Source organism: Schistocerca gregaria, chromosome 7, assembly GCF_023897955.1.
Source record: "Schistocerca gregaria isolate iqSchGreg1 chromosome 7, iqSchGreg1.2, whole genome shotgun sequence".
NCBI classification, from domain to species: Eukaryota; Metazoa; Arthropoda; class Insecta; order Orthoptera; family Acrididae; genus Schistocerca; species Schistocerca gregaria.
Window position 1 is genome coordinate 410706318 of NC_064926.1, and position 12875 is coordinate 410719192.

At 41.7% G+C, this 12875-nt stretch overlaps 1 protein-coding gene across 1 annotated transcript in view; it reads left to right on the forward strand.

Annotated features, from left to right (window-relative positions):
- LOC126281991 (lachesin-like) overlaps window positions 1-12875 on the forward strand; it is a 1255045-nt gene that overhangs the window by 20901 nt on the left and 1221269 nt on the right. The window lies entirely within an intron of this gene.

Sequence of the window (12875 nt, forward strand, 5' to 3'; positions counted from 1 at the left end):
TAGCTGCGCAGCATTTGTGCACCGCCGCCGTCAGTGTCAGCCAGTTTGCCGTGGCATACGGAGCTCCATCGCAGTCTTTAACACTGCTAGCATGCCGCGACAGCGTGGACGTGAACCGTATGTGCAGTTGACGGACTTTGAGCGAGGGCGTATAGTGGGCATGCGGGAGGCCGGGTGGACGTAAATCCGAATAGCTCAACACGTGGGGAGTGAGGTCTCCACAGTACATCGATGTTGTCCCCAGTGGTCGGCGGAAGGTGCACGTGCCCGTCGACCTGGGACCGGACCGCAGTGACGCAAGGATGCACACCAAGACCGTAGGATCCTACGCAGTGCCGTAGGGGACCACACCGCCACTTCCCAGCAAATTAGGGACACTGTTGCTCCTGGGGTATCGGCGAGGACCATTCGCAACCGTGTCCATGAAGCTGGGCTACGGTCCCGCACACCGTTAGGCCGTCTTCCGCTCACGCCCCAACATCGTGCAGCCCGCCTCCAGTGGTGTCGCGACAGGCGTGAATGGAGGGACGAATGGAGACGTGTCGTCTTCAGCGATGAGAGTCGCTTTTGCTTTGGTGCCAATGATGGTCGTATGCGTGTTTGGCGCCGTGCAGGTGAGCGCCACAATCAGGACTGCATACGACCGAGGCACACATGGTGTGGGGAGCGATCTCCTACACTGGCCGTACACCTCTGGTGATCGTCGAGGGGACACTGAATAGTGCACGGTACATCCAAACCGTCATCGAACCCATCGTTCTACCATTCTAGACCGTCATGGGAACTTGCTGTTCCAACAGGACAATGCACGTCCGCATGTATCCCGTGCCACCAAAAGTGCTCTAGAAGGTGTAAGTCAACTACCCTGGCCAGCAAGATCTCCGGATCTGTCCCCCATTGAGCATGTTTGGGACTGGATGAAGGGTCGTCTCACGCGGTCTGCACGTCCAGCACGAACGCTGGTCCAACTGAGAAGCCAGGTGGAAATGGCATGGCAAGCCGTTCCACAGGACTACATCCAGCATCTCTACGATCATCTCCATGGGAGAATAGCAGCCTGCATTGCTGCGAAAGGTGGATATACACTGTACTAGTGCCGACATTGTGCATGCTCTGTTGCCTGTGTCTATGTGCCTGTGGTTCTGTCAATGTGATCATGTGATGTATCTGACCCCAGGAATGTGTCAATAAAGTTTCCCCTTCCTGGGACAATGAATTCACGGTGTTCTTATTTCAATTTCCAGGAGTGTACTTTAAAACGAGTCAGATAATACCTCGTGAATCTAAAATAACGAATGTGATGAAATCCATCAAGCAATACCTAGTGAATGTAAAATAACGGATCTAATGAACTAAATTGTTTTCCAAATACGTTTCATATTAGTTATTTAAAGTCTTTACGAAGAAAACAGGAATGTATCATAATGAGTTTGGATGTCCATTTATACGTGAAAACTGCAGGACTGTCTTAATTTCTTTGAATAACTCTGTGTTCTTTAGGAACTGAAAGATTACTGGCGGTAAACTATAAAAAGAGGAGTAACCAACATTCCAGGATAATTCACGTTAAACTGAGGACTGAGTAATGGAAATCAGGTGAGAGTGCTAGTGATTAAAAGTAATACTTCATGATGCAGATATCTATAATGGTTTGAACGACACGTTGACTACAAATTTTCTGTAATTTCAATAGAATCTCAATAAAACTTAACTTTGTTATTTTGTCATTGGTCCGCGCACGACTCTGCACGCTACCAATATGTTCCAAAATGTGGCGCACAAAACTTCGGATTCTGTTGGTCTCAGAGTAAAAGGGTCAAGTGTTTTGGATAGCCTTTGACCTCGCTATCATTTGTATGCCTATCGGAAGAATGGATATACTGTAGCTATCCTAACGTACATGGTCAAAACTTTAGAACTTCACACCTCTTCCTGCCCAGGCAACGTGAGCAAATCGGTTGGTTCTCATGCATTTGTGTCATCTACAGTGGGCTTTAGGCATCTTACGAAAGCACCATTTGTTCACGGTTGGTTCCTGAGGAAACCCGGAAAAAACACGTTTTTTGGGTACCAAAACTGCCAACTTTGGGGATGAGTATATTTATAATTTCTGTTCATTGAAAATTCTCGACAGTTTTACAGAATATTCTTTGGATGATGTTCCCGGGGAATTTCGAAACCTTTTTTGAGAACATTATCGGTCACCTAGATCCAAAGTTGTAGACTTCATCTACTTACGTAGAAAACCGCATAAATCGACGTTTAGCTGATTTTCACTGTCGCCGCAACTATCTAAATAGCTAACCGTAGTAAGTGCCTGAAATTTTAGTTGTACAATCCTTACGTAATTATCTAGAACTATCATTTTCTCGTCAAAGAAAATCTTAATCCGTTAATAAGATACAATGAAAAAAACCATATTCTTCTGGATACGAAAAATACCGACTGTGGGGTGGTCACTAATATAATTTATATCACGGTAAACCGTACTATACGTTGCTAAGATGATTTCTGAGCGAACCTTGCAACATATTGCGATGCAGTTGTCCGTTAATGGGTTCTAGAGGTTGAAAGTTACTTATACACATAAAATATGTACGTAATATCCGGTCTGATGCGTAAACATAATTTTAACTTACGTAGTGAACACGGAACAACGATTCTGTGGCCATCACAAGGCTTCTGAGGTCACCAAACTGTGATTTTAGATGCTTTGTCTTTGCAGAACGGGTATTACGTTCCTATACTGGTTGTCTTGACGTGGAAATAATCCTATGGTACCACCTGGCGGTGTAAGCACGTAAAAAAAGTTATATTGTCGTGTGAAATTCTTTGTTCGTGCAAATCAAATACCCAATTTTTAGGTATCCGTAGATGTATTGTAGCAAGTTGCGCATTTTTATGTGAAGTAATGGAAAGTGGAGATGCGTTTGATGGGATTTTCTGTTAGCCTTAAATTATGAAAACTTATTTATTATTACAATGGATCAAAGTACGCTCTGTGTTTAAGTACATAAATAAAGTGTGAAAATTGTATTGACCCACAGAATTACTTTTCCCTTTAACCGTGAAAAGTAGTGATCAAATACTCCTATCGGTGCTCAGAAAAGGCGATTTTGCTCCTATTTAAAAGACTCTGACAAGAAAGTGGAGGGCCAGCAGCCTCAATCCTCATTTCGCCTTCCCATCAAAATATTTGGCATGCTATCACATTGGCTATATTATCTGCTGAAAGAAAGTGACAGTGGGACAGTGACGGTGGGAGAGAGATGGATGACGACAACAGAAGTGGGAGCCAAAGAGAGAGGACATAGTGATGTTCAATGAGAGCAGTGGTAGTAAAAGGGAAAGAATCATGGATGGGGATAGTAGCAGTTGGAGCAAAAGACAGAAGAGACAGTGGAAATGAAGAAGTAACATGAGTGGAGATTACACTTAGGATGGGGGGATGACCCCCAAAGAAGGCGAACTTTAATATGAAAAATTTCTCCACTTTCCCCACGTGTTAATATTTCCCGGTCTAGGGGTCAAAACTCAAGGACATGCTTGGAGGGGAGACGATGGTGACTGAAAAGAAAGACAGCAGACTGTAAGTGACAAAGGAGGGAAGATTGACAATGGCTGAGGAGAAGAACGAGACAAAGACAAAGGCAGTCTGACAGGGAAAGTGGCTGAGAAGGACAGGGATGAAAGTGACAATGGGAGTGAGAGAAACTGGAGAAAGTGCCAATGAGACCAGACAGTGGGAGAGAGACATATATAGACAATGGCAGTGAGAAAGGTATGCTGAGAATGGAGGCTTCATTATATTTATAAACTGGATAAAAAGATTCAGAATGTACTGTGTTAAAACAGGGCGAATACGTTCCCATGTGAAAATTTTAGGTTGGGGTTGAGGGTTGAGGTAGCTAGTTTTCCAATTTCTTGTCAGAGTCTCTTAAAGTGGGGCGTATTCAACTTTTTTGTGCTCCGACTGGAGAATTTTCCAGTTAATTTTATCTCGTACACCTAAAGCTGACAAGCGATTTTTGACCTTTACTCACACTCTTCTTTCCGTTTACTGAAGGCTTTGTACTGCGAGTTCCAGTGAACGGTTCGCTGTAAAGGGCGTTCAACTTCCCTCGAGGCCATTAGAGTACCTTTTTAATGCACCTTTACTGTGTGTGGATTTGTGTTCGCTAGCTATTTTATGACAGAGAAAACTATGTTTTTGATGTGGTGAAAGACATACGGTCAACAGCAAGCGCGCGCAAAATCAAAACAAGCAGGCTGATTTGCTGTATGGCCGAAAGAAGACTTCTTTAACAAAAAAAAGTCATGTATGTAGTTTCTTTTATGTTTTCATTTACTACAGGGGCATAATCGCCCTGAAAGAAAATTTAATTCGCAACATTGCTGTTAATATTCTGTTAAAGGTACGAGTATAATTTGTTGTTCACGAATTTTCTTAGAGACTGACAGAGTTCTAAGTTATTTCTTGATTTCTACCCTGGAAATAAAGACGACGTCACGATTACTTCTCCAGTGAGAATCTCATTACATTCGAATTCAACCGTCATTCAAGGCTTTGGTGTATTTTAAACGACACTACTAAAGGAAGTCGAGGAAATTTGTATGAAATCGATTCTAACTGCATCTAACAATGATTTACTGGTATGTTCGTTGGTCACTATAGGGCATTAATTGTTTAAAGTACCGCAGGAATACCTAATACACTTACGATGGCGATTTTCTGATCCGGTCAATATTACGATTATCATAACTACGTTACTTCTTTCACCTCTGGCAATGTTTGTTGACGGGGCAATATCGGGCTGCACCTTGCTATGTAATTCACGTTATACTGTAGGGCCTTCATAATAGGGTGGGTAAGTTAGTCCAAAAGTTGGATTACGGCAATGGCGTACTATCTGCAATAGGATCATACTAAGTGAAGCACTGTGGTGTTCACAAAAATCTCCGGATTGATGGCTACTTTATGTCACTCTACTGAGAGATATCTGCAGGCCGAACACAAGCGAAAAAGATCCAGCTTTAAAACTAATCCCATACATTCGTTATGTATCGTATTAGCTCTGAATCTTCATTAAACTACGTGGTCATTGTACGGACACTTTCGTTAAATGTAACAAAAAATGCGCTGTCGTGGGTAGCATTCTGTACTCGCATTGGGGGGGGGGGGGGGGAGGGGGGGAGGTGACGGTTACAATCACCATTTTTCTATTCTTATCTAAATTTGTCTTTCCTTTTTCTCAAAAAAGTCATAGGGAATACTGTGCAGTGCATGTTACACAACCAAAAGTTTAACTTTGTCGGTATGGCTGAAGGACGTCGTGTAAACATTAATTAAACTGGTGGTATTCGAGAGTAGTAGGCTTCGTACCAGGTCCAGCTTTCACCTCTCCATCCTCACATCACCTTACAACACGGATATTGCACTACACTGGATACACAGCTATTTCGGTTGTCTTTGCCTGAGACACTCCTGTTGAAAAGGTGTCATTGTGCCCGGATGCAGAAACTTCCTTCGGGCAGGAGACGGAATAATTACTTCATCCCCTCCAGTTAAAGAAGCCACTAGAATCTTCTTTTTATCCTCATTCCTCATTTCACTCTCCATCTTTTCAGGTGAACGTTCTGTTTTCGTTTCACATGCAGATATTTATAATATGTTTCTCTCCATTACTTGCCCTTTCGCACTGAAAGCAGTGCCGTAATTCAAATAAAATTTACCTTCACAAACAAATCGCAAGCTTTTCGAAAACCGTTATTTAAGTTGCCAAAAGCACTCCAACCATTACCATCCCGTCATGTCGAAGCGGTCATTATTCTTTCCAATTGATTCCGTTTTTTCGTTATTCATCTGTACTATTTTCTCTCCGACATTATCATTGTACCCTATTTTAGTGTTATTATAATTGGCAGTTAGTATTTAATTACAATCTCGCTTCATTAAGCTCTTGACCTTTCTCTTGAAATCTGTTTGAAGTAGAATATAACTGGACAATATCGACAGTGAAACGAATGCGGTTCACAGATCCTCCGTTTCTCACTTGAAGATCTGACATCATCCTGTGGATCTGCTGTGAATTATATGTAATGTTGTTGCCTACCACTATTTTCAGTTCTAAATATTCCACTAGCCTAATGAAGTGTATACTAACATAGCTTCAATCAAGGTCTTATTTCTCAAGGACGGTGCCAAATGATTTTGTTGAAGCTGAGTTAAATGACTTCTTTAAAAAGTCATTTTATCCTCTTGATCTCAAATTTCATTCATGATTTGTAGATGATCAAGTGTGCTGCATTAACACTTGAAGACAAGTTGTTCTTCCACATTATAAAAATGTAATGCTCTTTTTGTCTATGTAGCAGTGTTTATTTTAGTGTATCTTGTACGGTACAGAGAGGAAGAGGTAGGTCTAGATTTTTTTGTATCTGATATGCCTGTTTTCTTGTAAAACTGTTAAAGCAGTTTTAAGTTTTGGTGAATTGTTTTCTTTTGTTGTTAAGCCCACCTGTTGAAGCACATTCATCGATAGGAGCTTTTCCTTCTAATCGAACACCTTTTCATCTGGGACATCATGGTCTGAAACACAATCATTTATAGTCACCTTTTCTTCGACTCAAATGAGTTTCTTCTGGAATGTCTCGCATTTTATCATTAACTCTCACTATATCCAGTTCACATATTACATTTGAAGAAATCTTCTAATGATCATAAAACTATTCACGATCAGTAGTTACTGAGCTGTCGGCCATGGTTACTGATAAACTATTTTCTTTTTAATCTTATTGTATTCATTTACTTCATCTGCCGAATTTCATTTTGTTACACTGTCGCTTTAGTACCGCAGGGATCTGTTCTTGAAAGCTTATCTGGGACCTACGTTTTCCTTACCATCCTCACAAAGGGGGTTACTTTTCAGTTCTTCGTACAGAGTTAATAATCAGGATAAATGGCTCGAGATATGGAACCAATATTTCCGGTATTTGACACTGCGCAAAGAGATGCTTATATCGTTACAAATAATTTGGAAAGAGATGTACAGTGATATAGCGCTTGTTAACGTTTACTTTCAATCGTTTCGCAGTACAATTTAAAATAAAGCGGTGAAACAACCTCCAAAAGTGGGTCTCGTACCAGACTCCGCAGCTATATTCTGAAAGATGATAAGCCTACTCTGCGAAGAGATATTAAATTTCCGTTTCGTCTTACTTTATACGATGCTGATCAGGGTCAGCTGTCATTGTTATAAATGAAATTTTATGTCAGCTTCTGGTGTAACCGAAGAGACATCGGAAACTATTTCAAATCTGTGCACCTACTCATCTATAAGCGAACAGCATCTTTGGAGAAAGGCAGACAGACGTAACACTTAATACACCTAAGGATCCTGGCACAGCAGAACCCTTGGCGGTGTTTGCACCAAAATTGCAGATTCCATACGCCTTACTTTTCAATTATAGCACATTCCTTGTACACTTTAGCAAAAAATTTAACCGCCAATTATATGAGGGTTCACATCGACCTAACCGCTAATATAACGCATAACGCACCCCTTACCGTTCTACCATTTGCTAAAAAAATTATAAAATATTGCTTCGACACATTGAACCGTTCAGGAAATAAATAAATATATGTCTTACATGACTTGACTTGGACACGTTATCACCCAGCAACTCAGAGATTTTCTCGTAATACTTTGTACTGTCCTTGATTACGCTAACATTTCCATTATTCACTTTTAAAATCACAATACCTTTCATATTCCTGGACTGGGTTTGGGTGGCTCATACATCATTTGGTATATTCTGCACGGGTCGGGGTGGGGGGGGGGGGGGCGGCGGGGGGGGGGGGGGGACGACGACTTTGGATGCAGTTGAAACCAATGGTCCGCTACTTCGCACTTCTGCTTGAGGGACACCTCGACGGATTATAAGAAGTCTTACGTTCGACTGCATTGGTCATAACTGAATACGTAGTCTACAGTGGTGAATCAATCAACGCAGTCTGTCAGCACTGCAACTAAAGTTGCGGTAAGGGTTTAAGCCAGAACTGGAAATCTTATGTGGGTCAAAACTACATCGTCTGAGTCGTTAATGCTGATGAAGTGATGTATCTCTTTCCCGAAGCGCTACTCAAACAAATTATGCTTCAAAACAAGTGATATTGAGAGTTAGGCTCATCTTCAGATTTTTACATTTACTTACGCTTCTTGTATGTTTTCTATTTACTTATTATGTTTCATAATAGCTGTCATATTGACGTACTGACAATAATGTTGAAAGTGAGAGAGCCCTTTAACTTCCGTGAAATTTCTACCACTATATATGGTACGCACGAATCGTATCCCGTTATCACTCCGCAGAAAGGTCCAACCTGCTCAAAGCTATGACAGCAGAGCAGAAAATAAGTCTCGGGAGGGATATAATGCGAGCGTTTCTCTCTCTCTGTCAACGACTTTCTTCCACGCGCCGGAATGAAACCAATCAAGGGCGCATCAAATGGCATGGGCATCAGTTACTAACTTATTAGGCAAAAATACGACAGCGGACCGGGAACTGACCAGTCAGCATGATGGGCTTAATTGTTCATCGAAGAGTCTGTTGACTCTCTTACTGCTCACCATTGTAAGGGGACGAGAAATTCAGCAAACGTCAGCAACTGATCTAGTCTCGAGCAGGTCATTGGATTCAGCAGTACTCAAAAATAAATGTTAGCAGACGACGACTTCGAGACTATGACGTCGAAGAGTTGACGACGAGGAAGTTATGACCATCTAGCGGATGACTGAGCCTCACTCAACAAACCAGATGGAACACTACGTAAAAATGTAATAAAAATCCATAGCAGACAGAGAGTTAAAAACATAAGTAATTTTTTTCCGAGTAACCTGTCCTGTATGACATCCTGGCTTAAGTTCCTGTATAAACGTTATCTCTTCTACATCCATAGAACCGTGTCATACAAATTTTAGAACATTACGCATGTCATGAATTTTTGAGCGCTATCCATCTGCAGAACGGTATAACAAACACGTCATTGTCATTAACCACAGTCCCCTCCAGACTTTGTGATTGATGAATGTAAGAATGCCATAGCAGATTAGAACAAAAACGCATGTTTGTTCCCTGTTAACTGAAAGAGTGATGTTATGCATGTCTTTCACTTCACATGACAGAAGACATGCGCCTTAAGGTCTTAACATCCACGATCTCACTTTCTCACGAGAATAGAAGGTACGCTTTTGCTGCTGAGAACCTTGAATAAATCTCTAAGGGAAAAAGACAGAACATGGTAAGGTAATTCTATCGTAAGCATTTTATGGCAGACAATTTTTCACAGACGATGTTATTTAGTCTTTTAATTAAATGTGAGTAAGTTATATATTGTGTTCCTTTATTGGTAGTCCAGAAACACAATATAACATCCACAAAGATAACAGAGATTTGTATTAAGACTCTAAATAAAATATAACCTTAATCGAAGAATGGATGAGTGAACAACATCATACATTGTACGGAACATTACAGAATCATTCACAAACTTACTTGTGGTATTACATATGCGCATCGGTCAGAAACACGAGGAGGCGCTCAAATAGCAAGAGGACAATTAATTTTCTGAAAGCAGAGTTCACGATTACGGTAGTCCATATCATTCCCCTATCCTTAGATTTCTGAGTAAAGTCTGTGATGCTTGGTGGGTGTCATTTATTGCTTCCCCCGAAGGCCCTTTTCGGGCATTCACCGACAATGTGATTTATTGTTTGCAGAGCAGCTCCACAGTCACAATCTGGAGAGGTTGCCCAGCTAAATTTGTGCTTTAGATAGCAGCAGTTCCCTTGACCTGTTCGGATGCAGTTGATGGTTCTACACTGGAGTCTGGGAGTACGAAAACCGGAACTCGCATGGAAGGCTTTTCAAACAGTTTCTTACGCTGTATGCTTTTAAAATTATGTATTTGATCCAAGCTCTGTATCATCATACCATAAATAATAAATATTATACCCCAACCTTTTGGCTGCAAAATGGCTTTCAATGAGACGCCCTTGCACACCTTACTGGGAGGGGCTGTATGCCTGCATGGTGCCACTGTACCAGTCGATGTTGGAGCCAACGTCTTGTTGAATCAATAACCTCCTCTTAATCCGCGTACTGCTTTCCGCGGTTTGCGTCCTTCAATGGGCCAAACAGATGGAATTCGGAAGGTGTGAGAACTGGGCTATGCCATAGATGAGTAAGGACAACCCCATGGCGTTTTGTGAACTCCTGTCGGGTGGGTAGCCTTGTGTGAGGCCTCGTCATGGAGAAGGAGAAATTAGTTTGCAGGTTTGTGACGATGACTACGTTAACTCAGCACCTAGTGATCAAACATTTCTGAGTAGTGGTGGAGGAATGTGTCAGTACAACCCACAGAGACGTCCAGTTGTGCAGCGAGGTGCTTAACTGTGAACCGTCGATCACCTCGACTGTGGGTGATTGCACGTTCCTACACTGCAGGAGTCACAGCTGTGTACGAGCGGCTGACATGCCTGAGACCGGACAGGTTTGCGAGACCTTCTTGCGATAGACACTTCGGTCAACGGTTCGCCGTGCTTTTGTTCGCTACTTGGAATCCGTAGATATTCTGCAAGCACCTATAAATATCTACGATGGTGTAGTTTTCCATCAAAAGGAACTTAACAAGTCTGTGCTGGGAATGCCCCTCCCGCCATTTAGATACTACATGTAGCGCCGCCAGGTTTCTGAAATTCATGAAACTACATGAGCTAAAATGGGAATATTCCACGATGTTCCATAACAAGTTCTGCCTATTTTCAGTCGAAATGGCCGAGAAAAGTGTTTTGCATTACTTACTGAATGTCCCTCGCACACTCAGGAGCCAAAGTATTATTACCACTGCCGACAGCGATATTGAATTCAGTCTGGTGGCACGTGGTGCTTTAAAGAGAGTGCTTTAGCCTGGCAGAGACAAATGGGAATTATTTTAGTGACGACTTTTTTTTGAGTAATCAATCTTCTGACTGGTTTGATGCAGCCCGCCACGATTTCCTCTGCTGTGACGACCACTTCATCCCAGAATAGCACCTACTATCTGCGTCCTCACTTATTTTCTGGAAGCATTTCAACCTCTGTCTTTCTCTACAGTTTCTACCCTCTACAGCTCCCTCTAGTAGCATGGAAGTTATTCCCTGATGTTTTAAGTGATGTCCTATCATCCTGCTCCTTCTCCTTGTCAGTGTTTTCCACATATTTCTTTCCTATGATTCGCAGAATAATTGGAGAGATATTGTAAGATGGAAAAGCAAGTTGACCGAAATCGGCTATTTCGTTGTGATACGCTCATGCTAGGCCACGTCGGTATGGAGAATTTCGTGTGTTTACCTGTCTGCAGTGTAGGAATTATGTTCTTATCGGCAAATCATTCCTGCTTCAACATTCCTTGTGTGTAGGCCGTACCCGTACGCTATTGAGGAGAAGCTACACATGCTACATTTATACGGCGCATGTCAAGCCAATGCTGTCGGAAGGGTAATGGAAAACTGCCTGACGAAACTGCAGTATTTTCCACAAAAACCTAGAAACATACGTAAATTTGAAATGATTTTCCTTAGCCCAATCTGATGCGTCAGAATCTAGCAATTGCCGTAGTTCCATATACAAAAATGGTAGCTGACTCTGTGTACGTCATTTAGGAAGTTACGATTATCTTAGTAACGCAGGACAGTCTTGCTGCATGTAACTACGGTCCAGTCGCCGACTCGGGCGGCATTGCTTACCAATTTTAGGTCGCTTCTTGGACTCTTTTGAGTAATGTTTCAACGTGAATACTAAGAAAGGCTGTACCACTGTAATGCACTCTAAGAGGTACTGAAGCAGTTATGAGAAGTATACGGTTCCACTTACGAAAAAAAAAAAAGCTCCCTCAGTTGATAACAGAGTTTGGAGCATTACCCATATAAGACATTACTTGCTTTCAGCAAACTATCAATTGCGGAATACCTCGTTTCGGTATCTGGAACAGTTTATGAAATTAATTATGTATTACGTTTTACGGGACTCAGCTTATATATATGAAACATTTATTTTCGGATCCGTGTGTTTGTAGTATTTGCGTGTAATGACCTATGCTACTAAATATAATGAATGAAATATTAATAATAAAGAGGAAACATTATATAAGTTCCCTAATTACAATTAGTAATGTCATTAAAGACTGAGTGTAAGCAGTGTATGGGCAGCCGTTTTCCCGCTAGGTGCTATGAAAGACCCATAGGAGTGTTGGTCTGAAACGATTTTAGACAGATGTATTAGGTTTGATTTAAATGACAGAACGAGAATGTAAGCTCCACCAAGAGGGTAATTGTTAGTGTTAAAATACAGTGGTCAGCGTTTCAAGCCGCAGTTAATCCAACTACCCTTCCCTGATACGGATTTGCAAACCACACAAAAATTATCTGATGTATCTTCATATCTGCAAAATGTTTTTCTATTCAGTTAGAGTAGATAATGAAAGAAACGGCTTATGATACTAAACAAATAAATTAACTTGATAGATATACAAACTGAAGACAGTCTGCTCGAAGGGATCAATATTTGAAGAGCTGTGAAACAAAAATCTTCTCCTGGGTTACAATTAATACCGGCTTACGACACCCGCGTACGGTAACGTCGTCGTGTCCTTCTTTCATGCTGTCTACAAGGTAACGTTGCTAATTGAACCTGTTGCACTCTTATACAGCGACCATCCTTCGGTCGTCCTGTGTGTGATGAAGAGTCTTGCGATGCAATGCAAGTTTCAGCTTATCCTAAGCTCCCTCAGTTAGGTTCCTGACAGAATTAAAGGTTCCAGCCGGTGGCTGGCTGTG